The following is a 15,147-nucleotide window of genomic DNA, read 5'->3' on the forward strand; positions in this document are numbered from 1 at the left end:
GCTGTGGACAGGGTCCGGGATGCAAAACAAACAGGCCGCTCGGAACCATCGTCCATCCTGTGGGAGAGCACTGCTCCGATGCCATATGCAGAGCTGTCGCATGCCAATAGGAGCGGACGCGCAGGCTCGTAGTGCACGAGGACCGTATCCTCTGTGAGCAGCCGCTTGACGCGGTCGAACGACGCCTGGTGTGCAGGCCCCCAAGCCCAGCGCTCGTCCTTGAGCAACCGCGTTAACGGCGCAAGTTGTGAGCTGAGCCCGCGCACGAACCTTTGGTAATACTGGGCCATGCCAATGAACGAGCGCAGCTGCGTCTTGTCGCGAGGCGGTGGCATGCGCTGAATCGCCTCCACCTTCCGAGGACCTTTCAACAGCCCCTCCGGCGTGATGATGTGCCCGAGGTATTCCAAGCGCTGCTTGAAGAACGCGCACTTGTCCCTGTTTAAGCGCAGGCCGCACGTTTCTAGCTTTGTCAGCACTCGGGCAATGTTCGCAAGATGCTCGTCCACCGTTTTCCCCGCAATGAGCACATCGTCCAGGTAGGTCTGAGCGGGCAGGCCAATGCAAACCTGATCCATGGCTTTCTGCCACAAAGCTGGGGCCGAAGCAATCCCAAAACAGAGTCGGGTATATCGATAGAGTCCTTGACACGTGTTGATTGTTAAAAGCTCGCTACTCCCGGGATCCATCGGCAGGTGAAAATATGCATCACGCAGGTCTAGCTTCGTGAAGTATTGACTCCCCGCCAATCGCGCGTATATCTCATCGATTGACGGCAGTGGATATTGCTCCACGCTGAGCCCCGGGTTAACAGTGGATTTGAAGTCCCCGCACAATCGGACGTCTCCATTCCGTTTCAGCACCGTGACAACCGGGGTGGCCCAATCCGAGCACGACACCCGTTCGATCACTCCACAGGCCTCCAGCCTATCCAGTTCACCCTTGACCTTGTCCCGCAGGGCATACGGCACCGGACGCGGTTTACAAAACCGAGGAACCACTCCCTCCTTCAAGAAGAGTTTCGCCTCCATGCCCTTGAGTTTTCCAAGGTCGTCGCTAAACAACCCTTGATGTCTTTGAAGAATCTCCTCCAACTGATCCTCCCACTGGCTCGGCACGGGTTGCACAAGGTGAATTGCGGCCCAGTCTAGCCTGATGCGGGTCATCCAATCTCGGCCGAGGAGAGACGGCCCCCTCCCCCGTACGACGTACACCCGAAGCGTGGCGACCTGGCCTTGGTACCGCACAGACACGTCTGCCATCCCGACTGGCGTTATCTTCTCGCGGGTGTACCTGAACAGCGAGAGGTTTGACCTGATAAGCTTCAAGCCGTTGAGTCTACGCGCGGTCTGTTCGCCGATGAGCGACACCGCTGCTCCCATATCGACCTGGAACGTGATCGGCGTTTCGTTCACTTCAACTTCCACCGTCATCGGGCGCGCTGTCGCCGGGCCAATTGAAAACAGGCTCAACAACGGCCGCTGGTTCCGCCCCGAGTCGCCTCGCACATCGCCGTCCACGACCTTAACGGTGGCCGGCGCCCCACGGCACACATGCGCCAAATGACCCACCTTGTGACAATTCAAACACACGTTGCCTTTATACGGGCACGCACGGCGCAGGTGTCGACCTCCACATCCCAAGCATGTCCGCGGGGTCACCCCGCCGCACGCGCGGCCGCGTGGCGACGTCCGACCCGCATCGAAGGTCGTGCGCGCGTCCCGGGGTGCTCGCGACCCCGCGTGGCCGGTGATGGCTCGAACATCCCCGCGAGTCTGCTCGACCGCTGTAGCCGTGGTGACCGCAGAGTCGAATGTAATGGCTTCATCCTTCAGCCGTAAAACCGCTGAAACCATTTTCGCATCTTGTAAACCAGCAATAAAACGATCTCTGAGCCCAGCTGGCCGCTCCCCCGCCGTGAACTTGCAGGCCAGGGAAGCACGCTTAATCCGCGCCACGAACTCAGCGACGCGTTCCTCTGCCCCTTTCGAGAGGCGATCGAACTGGAATCGAGCGAGCTGCAATGACTTCTCCGGCACCATGTGTGCTTTCATTTTCTCCACAATGTCCCGAAACGCCAGCCCGTCATCCCGGGGCCTGTTCGGTGCCACTAAATCACCCACCAGCCGATAATGCTCCGGCGAAAGCGAAGCGAGCAAGATAGACTTCTGCTTGCTCTCGTCGACCAAATCGTTCGCGTGGAAATAGCATTCCAATTGCTCCGAAAACAATTCGAAGTCGTCCCCGTCGAAAACGGGCATAAGTCCGTATTCAACCATCCTCGTCAGCCAACTAGAGTGTACCAGGTGCGGTGGGACGCAAGAAGCACGCAGGCCAGCATCTACTCCGCTTTATTGCACGACCAGAAGCACACTCTTCCCACCCCTAGCGGGCGAGGCATGATATACGAAAACCCAATCACGTGACACAGCACAATAGGTACTTTCATTATGTCATTGCACATGGAGAACGCTACATCTGATCAGTATGAAAATTTTTGAGGGTCATCTTGGGATAAAATTGTCCACAGCAAAAAAATGATGTCAACTGATTCGGCAGCCATTTCTTTTTGTTGTTTTTGAAACCTTCAAAAATCTTCTCTGAAGTGACTGAACAGATCGAGGTGAAACTTTACAAGTATGACCACCTATCCATGCGGAATAAAAGGTTCCCACATATGACATCAAAGGTCACATGGTTTAGCAGCCATATTGGATTTACCCTAAAACCTATAACTATCATCTTCTCCAGAACAGCTTGACAGATCGAGGGGAAACTTCACACAAATGTTCCCCAAGCCATGAGTGTATAAGTTTGTTAAGGAATAATTCATAGGTCACATGGTTTGGCAGCCATATTGGATTGAAGAAACATATTAAATAATGTTTTCTCTGGAACCGCTGAATCAATCGACATGAAACTTGATAATTATGATCTAGTAATGATGGGGAATACACGTTTTAAATATCAACTTCATTGGACACATTGTCTGGGAGCCAGATGTTTGTTTGTTTTTTTATCTGGGTTCATTTTGATTTTTTTTATTTTAATTTATTTCATTTATTTTGAAAAAGGCTCACTTGTCTGTGCCTGAATTGGTTTGAGGGTTGAGTAACAGCTGAAATGTGAATCCTATCCAGGTTTCTCCTGGTGACTTCACCTTTGCTTTTTTCTTTTTTGGGTTCCTTCTGATGACTCTAATGCAGGAATATACCTATTTGGTCTTCCATTTGATTTGAGTTGAATTTATTTTAATCCAATTCCAAATTCAATTGAATAATAACGAAAAACGTCATGGGTCAGGGTCAGGTGTGCAATCAAAGCAGAACATCCTGGTACCCCATCATCACTGCCAACAGTTATTTTATGTCACACACTTATTAATTATGTCACACACCAGTACACAAACGCCACACAAAATACACAACACAAAACTGCACAAACACCATACAGATACAAAACAAGTTCTTGTGAGGGTCTGCAATCTCTGATTGCTCTTTCTAGTTTCAATTGTAATGTGTTTATTTTTGGCTGCCATCGATCTTCTTGATATTTTCTTAAATGCAGGAACTGAACCCCCCTTTTCCCATTGGCCCTTGGTTTCCACTTTTAACTCTTGCGGCATTTTCCAGGAACCTAACCCCCGCGATGTTGGAGAGTTTATTCTACTTTCCTGTTTTCTAGGTTTTATGTGACATGTCTTGGAATGGTCTTTGAGGATGTTAGCTTCTTGTTTTCTGAGGGTTGTTGTCTGTGGTGGCTATGGCTGCATGTGAGGGTGTTGTGCCACTGTTGGAGTGGGTGACGCTGTTTATGATTTGGTACAAGTATTGGAGTTAGTGATGCTGTTTATGATTTGGTATTGGCTGAGTGGTCGAGAGTGTGTCGAAATAATTCCATTTTTGTGTTTTTTTTCACGACTATATTGTTGTTGATTTTGGTATTCAGTGTTTGATTTCTTTCCATTATGTCTGGTGCTTTGGATGTTGGCCGTGTATTGCGTTTTATATTGTCTCATTGATGAGGTTTCGTCGTCGTTGGAGTGGCTGGGGTTGTGTTTGATTGTGTACTACCGTGTACTTTTATCTATTTTTATATTGCTTCGAGCAATATTGCTGCATGCAATATTATTTTGGTAGCTGGATTTGGAGGCCAACTTAGAAATGTGGTTTTCCTAAGAAAAGTTGGCTGAGAATGAGACCCAGGAGTTTCAGTGACTTAACTTCAAGAGGATTGGTTAAAAAAAATGTAGATGTGGGTGGAGGGTGGGGGAGTTGCCAGACAGTCCTTTGAGGGAGAGATAGAGAGAGTATGCCTGGTGTTAGCTTAATGGTTAGGGTGATAGGCTTGGGATCCGAAGATCCTGAGTTAAAATCCTGCTGTCAAAAAAATCCTGCTTTCCCATTGAATTAATACCAAGTGGGGTTAACTCAGCCTTTCATCCTTCTGAGGTCAGCAAAATGAGTATCAGCTTGCTGGGATGATTGAGCCCATTCGAGTATCCTGCGTCCGAGTGGCGACCCATCTAAGATTGTGCCCAATAGCCCAGCAGACTGCTTCGGCAGCACTGACACTCTGTTACAGAGTCTGGTCCCAATGGATTGATGGATTAATGGAGAGTGAGAGTGTGAGATTTGTCAGGAATGAAAGACATATTCCAAGTGTTTGACCAGCTTGTGATTTTTGTCACGGTCTGAAGCGAGGGAAGATGCTGCAGCCTGCCTGTCTGAAGGATGAGGGACGTCAGGGTCGAGGGTGGAGTTATCAACAAATAGATAAAGGGGATTTTCCAGAGTCAGAGAGATCATTTATGAAGATCATGAATCAGCCTGGATCCAGAACAGTCTTGGGGCACTCCAGCCTTGACACGGAGAGGAGATGAAAGGATTCCGTTGAGTGCCACACATTGGCTACGAGAATAGAGGAAGTCAGGAAACCATCTGTGGAGTTGGCATTGGATGCCATCGGCAGAGAGTTATGGAGAGTAAGCCAGGATAGCATACTCTATCAAAATCACAAGATATGTCCAGAGAGACAGCCCTGATCTCATACCTGACATTGAGGGCCTCCATTCATTGTTGGGTGAGTAGAAGGAGAAGGTTGAAGGTGGAGTGACCTGGTCTGAAACCCAATTGGTGATCTGAGGTGAGGCTCTTGAAGAAAAGGAAGGATTACACATCAACTGTGATGATAGATTCCATGACCTTGCTGGTGATTGGAAGTAAGCTAATGGATCTGAAGTTGAGGGGATCAGTTTTTGCACCTTTCTTATGGAAAGCAGTGATGTTGGCTGATTTTCAAGCAGAAGATGACCTCGGGCAAATTATAGGGTGAAAATGGCAGATAAAGGATATGGAAGAGCAGCAGAGCAGTTTTTTTTTAGGACACGAGCTGATGCCACCCGGTCCAGTTGCAGAGTCAGAATCGAGGGTTGAAAGAGCCTTCTTCACCTTCTCAGATTCAAAAGACAGAGTTCAGGAACAGTTGATGATGGTAGGGAAGGATGGGTATACAGAGTGAGTGGTTGGGGGGCACAATGTTGGAAGCAAACACAGAATTGAGGCATTCAGCCTTCTCACAAGCAAAATCGGAAGTGGTGCCATTTAAAGAGAGGGAAGGGATTCTCCAGAGACAGACTTAACAAGATGCCACCAGGTTTTAGAGGAAGGAGACGAGTTTGAAAGTCCATTCTTGAGGTTAGACAGATGTTGTGTTCTGGCTCTCCTGAGAGTGGACAGACACACACTTGTTGCGAACGTTTTCGAATGCACTGAGATTGCCTTCAATCAGGTTTATCCTTCCAAGAAGAGAAGGCAAGTTGTTTCAGAATAACTGCCTCACCACAGGATTCAGTGTACCATGGGCAGGAAGATAGGCTCATAATGTGTTTGTTCTGGAAATTGCTAGAAAAAACGTTTTTGCGGTACCCAATTGCAAACTACATGGAAATGGTCTTTCCCATCGATTTTGATGTGCTAATTTCAAAAAAATAATTTCCACAAGCGATATTCCCTCACAAAGAGGAGTTATTCGACTTTGAATGTTTGGTGGTAGGGCTGACTAACTATTCAAGTGAATGCGCTTTTTTCCTAAGAAGAAATGTATGTTTGCCTTGACAGAGACATTTATTGCTGTCTGATATAAAGTAATAACCATAACAAAAGTATTGTTGTGGGCCGGGGGTCGGTGGTAAGGAACGGCCGCCAGGTGGAGCAGGAGAGCCGTCTCCCACCGAACACCCGGAATTTAGGTCGTGACTCTCGGACAACTCTGAAGGTCACGGGTCACTTAAGGACCGTGCTCGCCAATTCTCTGATGGCGTGGGGTAGGGTTAATAGCCAAATTTCAATATACCTAAGTACCCACGTCGTCAAATTACCAGGGAAGTCACACCCTTGACGGACTCTGTCAAACCGGGTCGCTCTCGCGACCTCGGTCCGGTGTAACCAAGCGGAATTGCCAAAGTCCGTCGGTCCAAACGACAACTTACAGCCCAATCGGCTTACTGGTTCTGAAGCACGAATCGTGCTGGGTCAATGGAAGAAAACACAGGCAACGAACTGGAATATTTAACAAGAGGGTTTATTTATAAGGGAGGGAGACACAGAGCAGACTTAATCACGAATAAAATGCAATGTACAATGAAAAGAAAACACTTAAGCACTTCTACTTAAGGACAGGGCCCACGGACACACACACACACACACACACACACACACACACACACACACACACACACACACACACACACACACACACACACACACACACACACACACACACCCAAAATAAATGGACTTTATTCGGTCCTCCAGCCGAGGAGGATATTTCAGCTGGGGGAACAGAGCCTGGCCGGGTACCTTTCCGCCTCGTGCGGTCACACCGACTACAACCCACCACGGTTGGACTCGAACCCACGTCCTGGAATCCAGGGAGCCCACGATCCTGGCTGCTTGACCACTACCACCACGAGGAGCCCTGCAAAAAGACCGCAGACGACCACGAGAGACCAAAAGCAATGGCGACGATGACTCCAACGTCGCCACACCAAGAGCAATGACAAGATGACTGCTCTGCTCGACCACCACTCTACTCTTGACGACGACTCTACTCTTCCCTCTCCTCCGGCCACTCTCCTCCTGATTGGACGGTGGCGAACATCCCATCTGGTGGGCGGGGCCGCCCTGAGGTAACTCGTCTCCGGAATTGTGGGGGGCTTCTGAGGTACTCCTTGACCTCATTGGTTGCGAGGCACACCCATCTCGCTGGGCGGAGTCGACCTCACCCCGCCTATGCCCGTGGCTCCGAACACGTGCATAATGGCGATGATGGAGCGAAGGGGAGATTTAATGTAAAAAAACCTGACTATAAAGAAACCCGCAGCACGCACATGAAATTAACCCATTAAACAGAAGGACGGGACCCTGACTATAAACACATACTTATCAAAATAACTGAACTGCAGGGACTGCTGTCTGTTTGTGTGCAAATGGCTGCCAGATTTGTAACAGTATCACATTTAGTACCGAGAACATACAACTCATGAGAAATTAAATGCTAATCATCTTTCTATTGTCCAACAGAGCATCGGCTCCATCAGGGTCGTACTGTTCAGCCAAGTTTTCACACCGATTCTCCCACTCCGAACTACACAAACAAAGTTCAGAACATTCAAATCCTGCTGCTCAACACGAACAATGTTTTGTGTTACATCGACTCTTTGTACAGCGACAGTGGATTAACTTGAGTACATCTGGTCGTGCAGGGTTTTTCTGCATCCATACAACGGCAAGTTTTCCATCTGTCAAGGCCTAGCCATGGTTGTCAGGTGAGGGTGCATTCATCTCCTGCTGCAGCACCTTCCGGTGGGTGGCCGACTGGTAATTTGCACGGAGGGAGTGTTGAAAGAGCGCATCTTTCGTCGGAGGTACACTGATCATCATTATTAGGAGCAACACAAAAACTTCTGTATCTAGCAGTGTCTATGTCAAACCTGGTTGTACGTACGACGTGAATGCCTGAAGTTTGAGGAATAAGTCATCTGACAAACTGAAGGACTGTCCTAGTTCACAGAAGGTCTGTTGGTAGTCTGATGATTTGGCGACAAGATCGAAAGGGTTTTTTTTTACCCTTTCCCCAAAACGCGTGAACCGTCACAGCCAGTATAAATGTGGATCCCGATTAGAGCATCACACAGTTTCGCAATGAGTGCTGATCAGATTGTTTTAATGTCCAGAATGACCTCTTCATACCAGTGTGCAGGTGCAAAGCCTCCACGCTAATCGCTCCACCAAGGGAGAGCAGCAGGATAGCCACATCGGTGTCAGAGTTGATGATCAGCACCTTAGAATTTGGTTTAGTCTTACTTTCGTGATGAGTATGCAACAGAAGCCTTGTGTCTGCTTCTTCATGGTCACAGGTGCTCAACTCGGAGACCAAATTCACCTGTGCATTTGAGATCTTATTACACATTGCCCCGTGCGTCACAATTAAGTCAATCCCGTTGAAAAGATCAGCACTCGGGAACCACTGTTCAAAGAAGAATTCATTCAACTGTTCCTTGTTCCTTCCATTCGCAAGGAATTTGGAGAGTTGCTCCGGGCCGAAAGTTTTGCTTATTTGAGACGTCGAAGATCGGCGTTCATGCTCATCTGCCTTTGTACTCATCTCTGGATAACGATCAAACACCCAGTCCATTCGTCCACACTTGTGCCGTTTTGCCAGGCCAACCAACTCCGATCCAACGACATTGGCCAATCTGCCCATGGTTTGGGGGAAGTGAGTGACCAGTTTATGACTGAGCACCATGCCATCAACCAGTACTGTGTCATTAGGAACCACTTCATGCACCAATGGAGAAGTGCATTTGGCCTCAGTGTGATGCATCAGCGCACTCTTGTCTGTTTTAGCCAAAGTGCCATCATAGTATGCGAGGGCATAGGGAATTAGTCCGATGGAATATGACAGTATCTCTTTCATGTTCAAGTTTCGTTATTGACTAACATCCAGCATCCTCAGGTAACCTTTCCACTCAGCCTTCACTACAAATTCTTGACCTGCTTTCCGACTGGTAACTGCTTTAGATGAAGTTGAAAACGTCTTTAATTTACTTCGTGTAATCGGACAATGAAAATCCACCTTAGTAGAGTTTATCCTGTCTTCCATGAAGCTGTGAAACAAGTTTCTACCAATACCACCACTTCCAAGTAGATAGTTTTGAACGTCGCAATTTGCCACGATGCCTGATGATATTGTTACGGTTGTGGAAATTCACAGAACACCATTCAGGTTTCCCAGAGATCAGTTGTGTCGATAAGTGTGTGTTCAGATTAGATTTCCCCACCGACGTCTAACGGGATTTATTCGTGTAACCAGGCTGTGATCTTTGAGGTGGTGTTATTCTTTTGCTATCTTTATTTTGGAACAACCGCATCTCAACAACCACAACCGCATCTCACCAACCACAACCACATCTCAACAACCACAACCGCATCTCAACAACCATGCCATCCCCACCACAGTGCCAACCACGACATCTCCTCACCATCTCCTCGCCAACATCTCCACAAACGAACCACATCGCCTCACCTTCATCTCCATTGCGCCGCCATCTTTTCACCAGCAACGGCGAATCGCAACGAACGGCATCTCCGCGACAGACGCGGGGACTCCCTCGTTGGGGCGAGGGCCGGTGATTTCAACCACGTCCGCTTTCTCTGCATTTCACGACGAGATCGGGTCAAAATGATAAAAGGGGCGGAGCCAGCGGGGGGTGAAGGGTGAGAGGTGAAAGATCAAACTCACGCTTCCCGGACCCCATAAAAAGGCGCATTGGAGTGAGTGAGAAGTCTGTCTGGAGTCGGAGTGGAGAGCGCCAAGGTTCGAGTCCAGTGGAGGGCAGTCGGGGTCGTCGGAGCGCAGCGAAGCCTGGAGCGCAGCCAAGCCTGCAGGACCGTGCCGAACTGTGGGTCGGTGGAGACAGCCAGAGAGAAGTCGCCAACCAGCGACATTACGGTCCGAGGTGATCGGGCCCCGGGACGGTCCGAGCGACGCTGAGGAGTGAGCGGGCTCTTAAGAGAGCATCAACTCAAAAAGAGCAAGGCCCGTTCGTTCCTCTGAGGCGTCGTCGGCTAGGCCCGATCGACCAGGCTGCACGACAAGGCCTGGGCCAAACCGCGTCGACACCACACCAGCTGCCGTGTTGACGAGACATCGAGGGTCGCCCAGCGAGTCACCACGAGGGTGGCAGGTAACCTGCATGGTCTCGTGGAGCTCTTGCGGTCTCCACAGCTCCACGATCATAAAGGCCTACGGGGCAAGTTCTGCCCTTTCCTGTCCTAGGGTTTTCTTTGTATGAAAGTTGTGGCGCCGTGTCCACTAAGTAGAACTGTTAAGTGCATGTAAATAATAAATAGACAAACGGCTGTAGGTCTTTGTTTACTCGTGTCTTTTCCCTACCCCCCATCCATTGCATTGCATTCGTGTTTGGAATACCTACATTGCTTAGTTGACTGCATGAGTGCATATGTGTGACAAATAAATGTCCTTGTTTGAATGTTCACCTGTTCGTTGCGTCCTTTCCCTCAATTGAGCTGCCGTCATTGCGTTCGGAATAAATAGCTGGTTCTTAATACCGATAAGCTAATCGGGTCTGACGGGGCTTGGCGATAATCCGCTTGAAAATCGCGAACGGAACGAGCGGCTTGAAACGGCTCGTTTCCGTACGGGTCCCGTCGAGGCGTAAATCCCCGGCATTTCTGTCTACGCGCATACTTAGGTAAATCGACAATTCGGCGATCGGACCCTGTCGCGCATGGACAGAATAGTTGGCTGATTTACGGTGTGATTAAAAACACACCCGGAGCTGGATTTCGGCGTTTATCCGAAAGCTGCGACTAGGATTGCCACGTTCGGTGGGCGAGCGCGGCCGCGATTAGCTAAAAGCGGTCGCCCGCACGCCGGCGCGGTGGAAATCCACAACACTGTTGTCAGGAAGTGGGATACAAACTCTCCCCCTCCACACTAAATTAACGGAACCGGACCAAGGGTGTGCGAGGCGACCCTCCGGTTCCATCAAATTCCGGGCGAGGAAATTTAATTATTACCGATACGCAAAATGGCAGCTCAAGGCGAGCAGGCGCAGGGTGGAATACATTTGGAAATGAAAGAATCTATGGCTCAGGAGGGAGTATGTTTGGATATAGAATCTATGATGCAGGAGAAACCCATACCAGAAGGTTGGGAAAAGCGGCAATACCGTTCATCTGGTTGGTTTTATTATTTCAACCCTCTCACTAATCATTGGCAGTGGCGGCACCCAGGGCAAGAGACTGCGCAGCAGAGTATGGATGAGATGAAACTAATAGAAATGATGAGACAAATGATGCAAAAGATGGACGCAAATGTGCAAAGCATGAAAACGAATGCGGGCGATATAAACAGCAATTTGGATGCAATGAGGGGCAGCCTGAATGATGATATGCGAACCCAGCGGGGTGAAATGCAGAGTGTGGGGCAAGGCCTGCAGACGGGCATAATGGCGATTGCGCGCGAGGAAGTGCGGACGGTGGAGTGCAGAATGGCGGCGCCACGTGGTGGAGACTCCGAACCAACGAGAGGGAGTGCAACGGCTGTCCGGCCCGCGATAAAGACTGGCGAGGTCGTAATTAATGGGGAGACCGAAACGTGTAAGACGAGACTCGTGAAGGTGACGGAGGAAGTGACGGTGACAGAGAGGGAAAAATAAAATGGAGTGACTGAGACGTGTATGAGACGCGTAGAGACGAGGGAGATAATAAAGCAAGAAACGGAGGTAATGAACGAGGTGACGGAATTAATAGAGACACAAAGGGAGACGACGAAGGAAATAGAAGTATTATATTGCCAGAGATGCGGGAGATAGACCGAGTTGAGAAGGAATTAAATAAAACGAAGGAGGAAACAGAGACGAAGACACAAGGAGACAACAGAAATAAAATGTATAGAAATGCATGAGGTAGAGGAAATAATAATAGAGACGACGGCAGAAATAATAATGGAGACGAAGGAAACAAAAGAGGTGACAGAAACGCAAATAGTCACGATAACAGAGACACGGGAGATAGAGGGTGAATTAAAAGAAATTAGACGAACACACACATGGAGTTAGCGAGGGACAATAAGGGTGAGCTTGGGGAATGTTTCGTGGCCCGGTACAAGCAGCAGGATAGCCTCCTTCAGGAACGAGAGGAGGGAATATGCCCCCTTGAAGCAGATCACGACCAGGTGGGTCCAGTCGAGCTTTTCGAGTTAGGAGGGGCAAGTGCTGTGAACGGGTACACACGGAGCTTGGGGGGGTATGAAAACCCTGGGAGCGCTTGTGGTGGCGCGAATCCCCAGCGTGAATGTCCCGGTGTGTGTGTTGACGAGTGTGGCAAAATGCGTGCTGAAACGCACGCATAGTGTGGGTGAAAGGCTGTGTGTGAGAAGAACATCGTGTGTGAGTGAAATGGCGTGCGTGAGTGAAAAGGTGTGTGTGTGAGAAACACCGTGTGTGAGATAGCGGTATGATAGGGAAATGACAGTTGGTATGCGAGAACACGCAACCGCGTGTCCGAGTGGAAGTGTCATGTCGAGGTGTGTGAGCGTCATGGCACGTGGAAGTGCGTGCGTGAAATGGCGACGAAGACGGCACCAGACAAGAGACAAGGGCCGAGTAGCGGCCGTAGCCATTTTGAGGACCGTGCCGGATTTGCACAGCAGTGAGCGCGAGGTCTGTGCTGTGCTTTGCACAAGGCTGCCACGAGCACGCTTGCGCGAGTGAAATCCGGTCCGGAAACGCACGTGGTGGATGAGCCGATCCCGCGAACGGACAGAAGCAAGGCTGGGATTGTGAATTTGGATCGGATGGGTTCTCCAGGCGAGCGTGTGTGTAAAGGTCCATGTGGCCTGCGCCGCGTGTTCTGTTCGCAGAGCGCGCGAAGCGGCTTCCCCAATGCGTTACGCGGGCCCCCGTTACGAGATCGCGCGGGTTCGTGGTACGAGTGATGTCATCGGGGATTCCGCGGCGCAAGTTACAGACGGGCAGAGCACATGTGCTCGCGTGGGGAACCCCTCGAAACGCGAGGCTTGCTTGGGATGCGCAGGGTGACGTCGTGGTTGCACGTATGGTTGAAATCTGGCAGAAGGGAAATCCCTGACGGATTTTACCGTCCGAGAAGGGACGAGGTGCGCGAAGCGCGAGCAGCTGCCATGACGTCACGGAAAAAGAGCGCGAGTTGTGAATTGCCGCGCTGGTGCGTATATAGAAAAAGAAAAGAGAGAGAAAAGCAAGCCTCGCTGTTTCGGGTGAACAGGATTCCCTGGGCAGGAGGTGAGACCGCCTGCCTTGGGCACAGGAAGGCACTAGCTCGTGGGATGGGTTAGTGATAGTTAGACCGGCTTCATGGGGCAGAGATGAGCCCTCATGGAGCCCGTGGGATGGATTGGGTAGAGGGATTTTAGGATAGATTTAGAGAATGGGAAAAAAATGAATTTTTGATTTTTGGAGACAAGGACAGACCTTGAATGTGCAGAGGGGACGTAGCTTAGCTACGTAGTGTTAAATGGAACGTGCTAAAGTGTAAGGGATGACTGGGAGCACGATTTAGTTGAGGGATTTAGTAAGAAGAATGGCAGTGATCAGCGATGTGAGAGATGAGATTTGAAAGTGAAAAATGTACAATGAGTGAGTGAGGGCCAGCGGGCTTGTATGTATGGAGCGAATGTGGTATGCATGCTGCGATGAGTGATTGGGGGGAGGATTGATTCCCACTCAAGGGACCCCGGGGTCAGAGTAATGTGAGTTAGTGGGTTAGTCAAATTGACAGAAATGGAAGTCGTTTTGCTGTTGATGCGAAGGTAGGCTTGAAACCTGTTTGGAGGGGTACAGGAGCCCTGTTGACGTGCTGGGAGCGTGGCTGCGAACGGTGAGTTTCGCTTAGTGGGCACCGCGGGCACCGGACTTGTCGGCTGCGTTAGGCCAAGGGTCCAAGGGGGCTGGGATTGCGTAGTGGGCACGGTTGGGCCCGCATGATGCGGGGCCCGGGGCGCCAATGGCCACGTGGGCAGTGTCATGGGCACGGGCAACCGGGGAAGGGGCCCGTGGCGCCAGCCTGCCACGTGAGCATCGAGGGGGAGTCGCCACGGAGGGCACTCCCCAGGTTTTAGGGAGCTGGTAGGCTCGGAGGCAGTCGCAGGGCCCGGGGGTGCCATAGTTGGAGAATCGGCAGAGGGTAGTTCCTGCCAAGGGAGCCACGCGTCCCACCCACGAGACCGTGCAAGGGCACGAGACGAAAATTGGAGGGCATGGCCCAAAATTTGTGAGGGCACCAACACAGGTGATGGGAATTTTGGTTGGTAGAACCAATAGTTTAAGCGACGGGCGCTTTTGGAAAGCCCCGGGGTAGTTAAAGGCTCATAAATGTTTGGGTAGTTAGGAAGTTTACCCCTCCGCACCATCCATCCCTTCGCTCTCGTAGTGGGCTGCTGGACCCACTTTGGGTTAGATCGCTGATATCTGAGGAGGCCATTCTGAGGCTTAATTGTTCCTCGAGACATGGTAGGTTAGCCGGACAGAGACGATAAAGGGGGTTAGGGAGACAAATTATACAGGGAAATAATAAAATAAAACAAACAAAAAAATAAGATGGGGCTAAATTTGTGTAATGCAAATAAGTGAGTGGGTATGGACAGAGACAGGTAAAGGCGGGAGGTTGGGAGGGAGACAGTAGGGTAGGTCCGAGCCCGCCTTCAGACCGGCCGTCACCACCGCAACGAGACACAACGAGACAAGAGGCCGGCCAGCTTCACATGCCGGTCTGGTTGTGCTACAGCGGCCTTTGCCGGCCTTGCCATACCTTGTCTGCCTGCCTCTGCCTTGACCCCATGCCTGCTCGCCCTTATTTGCGTTTGCCCCATTTCACCATCCATTACCATGTGCACCAGGATCATCGCGCAAGTTGCGGGGACTGCCCTGCAGGCAGCGCCGCTGATCATTTTTGTGTTTTTGCATCAGTACCATCCACTGTTCTGCAGGGACTGCCCTGCAGCAGCTGCACCACGGGACTGCATTGAGCAGCCCTTGCACCGTGTTATCCATCCATCCATCCATCCATCTGCACAAGGGGA

The 15,147-nt window shown here is 50.4% G+C and overlaps 1 pseudogene; it reads left to right on the forward strand.

Annotated features, from left to right (window-relative positions):
* The window catches only part of LOC147032551 (uncharacterized), a 28,571-nt pseudogene extending 20,824 nt beyond the window's left edge, over positions 1-7,747 (forward strand).
* The last annotated feature ends 7,400 nt before the right edge of the window (positions 7,748-15,147 follow it).

Source organism: Eptatretus burgeri, chromosome 2 (genome assembly GCF_056783735.1).
Source record: "Eptatretus burgeri isolate ZD-2024b chromosome 2, Ebu_testis_v1, whole genome shotgun sequence".
NCBI classification, from domain to species: Eukaryota; Metazoa; Chordata; class Myxini; order Myxiniformes; family Myxinidae; genus Eptatretus; species Eptatretus burgeri.